General features: G+C 41.4%; 1 non-coding gene across 1 annotated transcript; it reads left to right on the forward strand.

Annotated features, from left to right (window-relative positions):
• Positions 1 to 5,887: 5,887 nt before the first annotated feature.
• On the forward strand, positions 5,888 to 5,968 carry LOC148018012 (small nucleolar RNA SNORD24). Its single transcript, XR_015687817.1, has one exon. It is a non-coding gene; the product is annotated as a small nucleolar RNA SNORD24 (small nucleolar RNA).
• The last annotated feature ends 259 nt before the right edge of the window (positions 5,969 to 6,227 follow it).

Here is a 6,227-nt window from a genome sequence, read left to right on the forward strand (position 1 = left end):
ACTAGTGTAATATTTGTTTCAAAAAAAAGAAAGAAAAAAGAAGAAGAAGAAAAAGAAAATCATGAAAGGAAAAGCAAGAAGAACATCACACAAGGACATGGAAACAATGACTCACTTGAAGAAGCACTTAGCAACACCACATAAAACACGATCACTACACCTAGGGGTCCTCAAGTTAGGTGTGCCTGGTGGCTTCGGTCGGCTGGCTCCACTCCTAACTCCCTAGCCCTTTTGATCCCCCACTTTATGCTTAGGACTCATCAAGGGCAGGACATACCTAGGGAGATAACACTCGCCTATGGTTAGACCTCTCACCCTAAGCTACTTGCACCGTACCTCCCTTTGCACGAATGGGATCCTCAAGTGTGGGACGTCACCTAGGCTTGCCTATGGTTAAGATCCACCTTCCCATTCCACTAGCACAAGCACGATGCACCACACAATAAGGTAGACACTCCTCGTAGGTAGCGCACTCCACCTTCTCCTTTCAGGCATTACAAAAGGCGACATACCACCAACTTTGGAGGCCCCCATTATCTACTTGGCATCCAATTGGCTTCTCCGACAAACATCATTACCAAGCTTCCACAAGCACCCGAGTCTACATGTGACCCTACCCTCACCCGAACAATTTGCCAACTGCCTACCATTCCCCAACAGCAGCCTGAAGTGCCATGGGACTGGTACCCATCTCGGAGGGGGGTAATGTTAACCCCAAGTCGAGATGGCGGAGAAAGATGGTAGAGAAATGAAGGAAAAAGTGGAAAAATGATGGAAAAATAGCAAAGAAATGCAGGCGGCCTCTAAAGCCAAGCTAGGGGAAAAAGTGCAATTTTAAATGAAAGGCGCCTCAAAAAGCTCTAAAAACTCTTGTAAAAGAGCGCCAGGCTCCCTCCTGTGTCAATTGTAAAATATATAGATGGGTGTAGGCTAGAGGCATAAGGCTAGAAGAGGGAAATAGAGAAAGGACCTTGCCACAACGGTCGGTCATGTAAAAAAGAGATGGGTGTCCATGGGAATTTAGGGTTTTGTATATAAAGTTCAAAAATTGAATGAGAGCTCATTCTTTGGTGTGTGGCTAACAAGAGTTCTCTTCTTCTTCTCTTCTCCTTGCTTGCGTGTGCTCTTGAGAGAGGGAGTGTGAGGGAGTGAGTGTGTGGGAGTGAGGGATCAAGAGGGTGAAGCTCTTCACCATCTCCTCTTCTTTTCTCTTCTCTTCTCTTCTCTTCTCTTTTCTCGCATGCACGTGGCTATGGTGGATGGAGCTTGGAGATGAAGGAGGCTTGAGGATGCTTGAGCTAGCATCTAGGATCGTGGAGCTACCGGTGTGTGCGAGAGAGAAGGCAACTCACTCGCTTAAAACGCTTGAAACAATAAGCGGTCCGTGGGTCTTGGCGGTTGAGCATGAGCTTCCTTTATAGGCTCCTCCTGAAATATCACCTTGCATACCTCAACGACACGCTTAGGTTGATTATGCCTTTTCTCCTCATGGAAAACAACATCATGGCTACATAACCTTTCGAGCCTATGGGTCCCATAGGTGATAGTCCATTTCACATGCATCTCCATAACAAAGAAGGATGCATTTCCTAGACTTAGGAGCTAGCTTGTTGCGCTTGTCCTTGGGTACTTGTCCTTGGGTACATGGCATAAAGCCTCACAACCAAAGACATGTAAACGAGTATATAAGGGAGGTTTCCATGACCATCCCTCCTTTGCAACCGGATAGTTAAGAGTCGTACAAGGGGACTAAGTAATTAAGTGTACAAAAATAGTAACCGCCTTAGTCTTACTCTTGAATTGGCCTATTCATGCACTGGGATGTATGGGGCGGTCAACTAACACTTAATACCCCTCTCATCACAAAATTGCTCAAAGGATTTTGAGACATACTCACCCCCATTATTTGGCATTAGCCTATACCTAGATTGGTTCTCTCTTAAAGCAAGCCAACACTAAAATGTAAGACTTCCAATTTATGTTTAATAGGATATGCCCAGACTTTATACATATAGTCATCAATGAAGGTAATGAAATACTTCACACCACCTAATGACTTGCAAGGCATGGGACCACATACATCCAAATGAATGAGAGTCAATGGCTCACCCATGTGTGCCATACAAGACTTTTTATGCGTAGCACATGTTTGCCTGCCATATAAACAATGATCACAAGACTCAAAGCACTTATAGTCAAAGGGGTAGAAGATACTGCAAATAGGTAAGCATTTTCATTCCTTTCAAGGACATATACCCAATGAGACGATGACAAAGAGATACATGTGGAAATGCATCTACTACCAAAACATGGTTAACTAACTTAGATATAAGCAACAGGTAGAGTATTGGACTTAGCACCACGTGTAATGATAAGATTCCCACATGTAATCTTCCATGAGGAATCACCAAAAGAAGCTATACAAACCCGCATCATCCAAATTGCCAAAATAGAGATAAGGCTCTTCGTGAAAGCTGGTATATGATGTACATCATGAAGAGTAAACATGAAACTTGAACCACAAACTATAGCTGAACCATAACTGTAACCGGATATCACCAATACCAACTATCTTGAGTGCCAGGTCATTATCCAAACAGATAGATCTAGTCAAACTACAATATGAGTGGAACCACTCTCTATGAGGGGTCACATGAAAGGAAGCCCCTGAATTTATCACAGCCAATACTGACTATGCCCTGACCAAGCATCAGTCAATTGTGAAGTTTCAAGAGAAGAAGCTGCAAGTATGAAAACATCATCAGAATCAATCTACACAACATTAATCTCTTTAATCTTAATGCCTGACTCGCTAGGGACAATGCTACGATTATCATTGTTGTCATGTACTTTATCATTGCCTCTTTCCTTATGCTTGTCCTCATGTATTTTATGACAGTGTGGCCGAATATGCTTTACTTTCCCATAGTAATGACAAGTCAATGAGGACTTATGGTTGCGAGACTGTCCACGTGACTGAGAACAAGGCTCTTGAGAGTTTCTTCCATGGTAGTCAGCTCCTACCATTATTGCCTTTAACTATTAAAGCACGAGAGATGCAAGAAGCATCGACATACTTTTTGTTAACTTCTTCATTCAAGAGTGCATCCTCTATACCCTCTAAGTCTAGCCCATCAATATAAGCATGTTGACACACATAGCAAGGCAAAACGTATCCCATGATTCCAGCAGTGTAGCCAAGAGGAACAAAAGGGGGGAGATTGCCCTTGAATTCAATCCCTTGTGAAGAAAAATGGCTGAGAATCGAATGAAACTCATTTAAGTGTCCTGACATGGAAGTGCCCTCCTTCATACAAAGTTTATGAGTTGCGTCAGCCAATACATCTAAGAAGTGGGGCTTTACTTGTCATAGATATTGTGAATCTTTTCCCATAGGTCCCATGTAGACTACAGATTAGAGAGAAAACATCATAGAACACCTACTTAGAGAGGGACAATATGGTGGTGAATCTACATGGCTCATCTTGTTTAGCCCAATCATCTGCATCAATACATTCGGGTGGCTTGATACCCTCATGTTTCAAAGGCTTAACCTATATTTTTTACACTAAATTCATAAGTGGCCTTAGATGTAGGCAATGTTGATGAAGTTGGTGGAGCATGATGCAATGCTATTTGTTCACTCATAAGATGGTTGAAGGGATGTCCATGACTCAAAGAGGATTTTGAGTATTGACATGGAGCATGTGTAAAATGATCAAAGACCTTGAGATAAAGGCATCATTTTGGAAGCCATGATCAGATTAATACTAAGTAACAACATCAGCTCATGTGCAATGGATTGCACACATGATCATGCATGAGTTGCAACTATTACTCAAGCTCTAATCACAAGTCATATTTCAACTAAAAGTAATTGGCCACCTCTGCACCATACAATTGTATGGTGCTTTTATAGAAAGATCCCAACATAAATATGCTAACAATCCATTCAATGTTTATTTTGGTACTTTGATAAACATTCATGTATTTGTTATACGGTCCTATTGACATACTTTGATTAATCTAATGTTGATCTAAATGAAACTATTTGGAATTAAGCATATTGAGGTAGGTTCACCCACATAAGCAATGATGGATACATGTCGTCATGTTACTCTCTCCATGATTACATGTGATGAAGCTCTTGCTTAGAGAGGTTGTAAGGAAGCATTAGTGTGCCCTTCGTTTCTTGAAGATGTTGTATGGAAGCATTAGTGTGCCTTCATTTCCTCTTGCTTTACGAAGCAAATATAGGTTGTTCAAAAGGTTTCATATGTGTGCGAATAGTCCTTAGTCCACTTGAAAACAATGAGTAGTTCATATAAGGTTCCACAAATGATGGCATAGTGACCAATTGACGATAGTATCTAGTGTGGAGAAAGTGTTGAACACTCTTAACATTTATTGATCATTAGAAGATTAATGATAACATTCATTTTAGAAAAATTGGTTGCACTTCTATTTTTTGGGGCCACATGCTCTAAGATACATTCGTGTTTTACCCAAAACTGACACTTTAAGAGGGTTCAAAGAGAGATTTTACTATTTGCATTTATCGAAGACTTGTCTCATTTTGTCCAAGTGCTCAGCAGTCCATAGACATACATTGCCGATAGACACCTCAAGAAACTTCCTCAACATGTCTTTAAAAATAGTACACATTAGCCATTGGAAGGCTTCAAGGGCATTGGTTAGTCAAACAGCATGACTGTGCATGGAAACATTTCCCATTTGGTGGCAAAGTAGCTTTATACCTATGGAAAATATTTATTAGTGCATTCACTAGTCATCATGTTTGGATACTATCCCTATTGATTTTATGTGTGAATAGTGTTGATATTGATGTGATTTTAATCTATGTTAAGTATCTGAGGAGATGCTTAATCTCTCTCTCTATAGACCTTTCTAAGTGTGAGGTGATTTTAAAGTTTTTGCTGTAGATGCATTTCTAAGTATTTGAGGAGATTCTAAAAAGTTATTCTCTCTATAGGGATTTCTAAGTGTAGAAGCTTCGTGATGCAAAAGAGAAGATTTTTATGTGGTTCCTTGATACCAAGAATGTTAGTTCTACCATATATTACTTGTTGAAGCATGTTTTGTAGAATGGCATGCACATTGGGCAATGAGGGATGGCATGGCCCTTGCCTCTTTTATATCAATTAAAGAGATTTGTGCAACCTCTCCACCATACTTTTTGTATGGCACTCATATAGACGAGCACATCTCAGACATGATGCATTGTTGTACCCCATGTTTACAAATTTTTGAAAAAAAATGTAGTAGCTATTAAGTTGTCGAGGCCTGCCATAAGGGTAAGGTGGTTCAAGACCAGTCCCCGTCCTAGGGATTCAAACTCATCCATTCACGCACGTGCACTATTGACTTATGAGCTCACCATTTAAGCTATTGGCAACAAACTATTTTTGCTCAATGTCAACTAACTGTGTCAATTATAAATATAATATAACTCATTATTATGCACGATAAGAATAGATATAGGCAACCAAGCAATTCAAGTTAATGTAGAGTTCTCATGCCTACAAAGCACCTTCGCACCAAGCAAATTCGTGAATCGTAGGACACGGAAGCAGGTTAGGGTTTCGCGGCCTCGTCATTAAATTCTAGGGTTTCGACCTGCAATTAGGAGGAGTCGCCATGGATGGCACAGATAAGAGCTTCATAACCCATGATGAGTCTCTGATGTGTGTGTCATCTGATTGCTCTCCACCCTTCTCTCAGCTGAGAGAGGGCGTGAGTGGTTCATAAGACGAATATGTTTTGCGTCCTGTCTCTGAGGCTAGAAGCTGTCCTGTGTGTCCCTCCATGTTCGTGACGTGTCTCTTACCTCGTAGTGCTCCATCTGTTTCTTCTATCGACCGAGATTGGCCTGTGATGTGAGATTATATATTTGCTACTCTTGATGATTCGTCATCTGATGAGACTGTCCACCAAGATCTCTGAGGCCGACCCTGTCTGGATGTCAGTGGGTTCCAGGGCCGGTATCTGCCGCTCCGTGGTGTTAAATGGGGTTTTCGCTTGTTCTGTGCTGGAGCTCATTGATTAGAGCTGCCGTGATCTTTTCGTTGTTGGGTTTTGAAACTCCGGGTGTCGTTATATTTCAGGGTTTGGTGCAAGAACAGGGATTCAAGATGCCTACCTCCTTCTATCAGTCACCACAGAGTGATGGGTTCACCACAGAGTGATGGGTTAGCGGAAGTGTGGAA

This window comes from Lygodium microphyllum, chromosome 21 (assembly GCF_053477565.2).
Source record: "Lygodium microphyllum isolate KBCC chromosome 21, Lygodium_microphyllum_v1.1.10, whole genome shotgun sequence".
In the NCBI taxonomy this organism is placed as follows: Eukaryota; Viridiplantae; Streptophyta; class Polypodiopsida; order Schizaeales; family Lygodiaceae; genus Lygodium; species Lygodium microphyllum.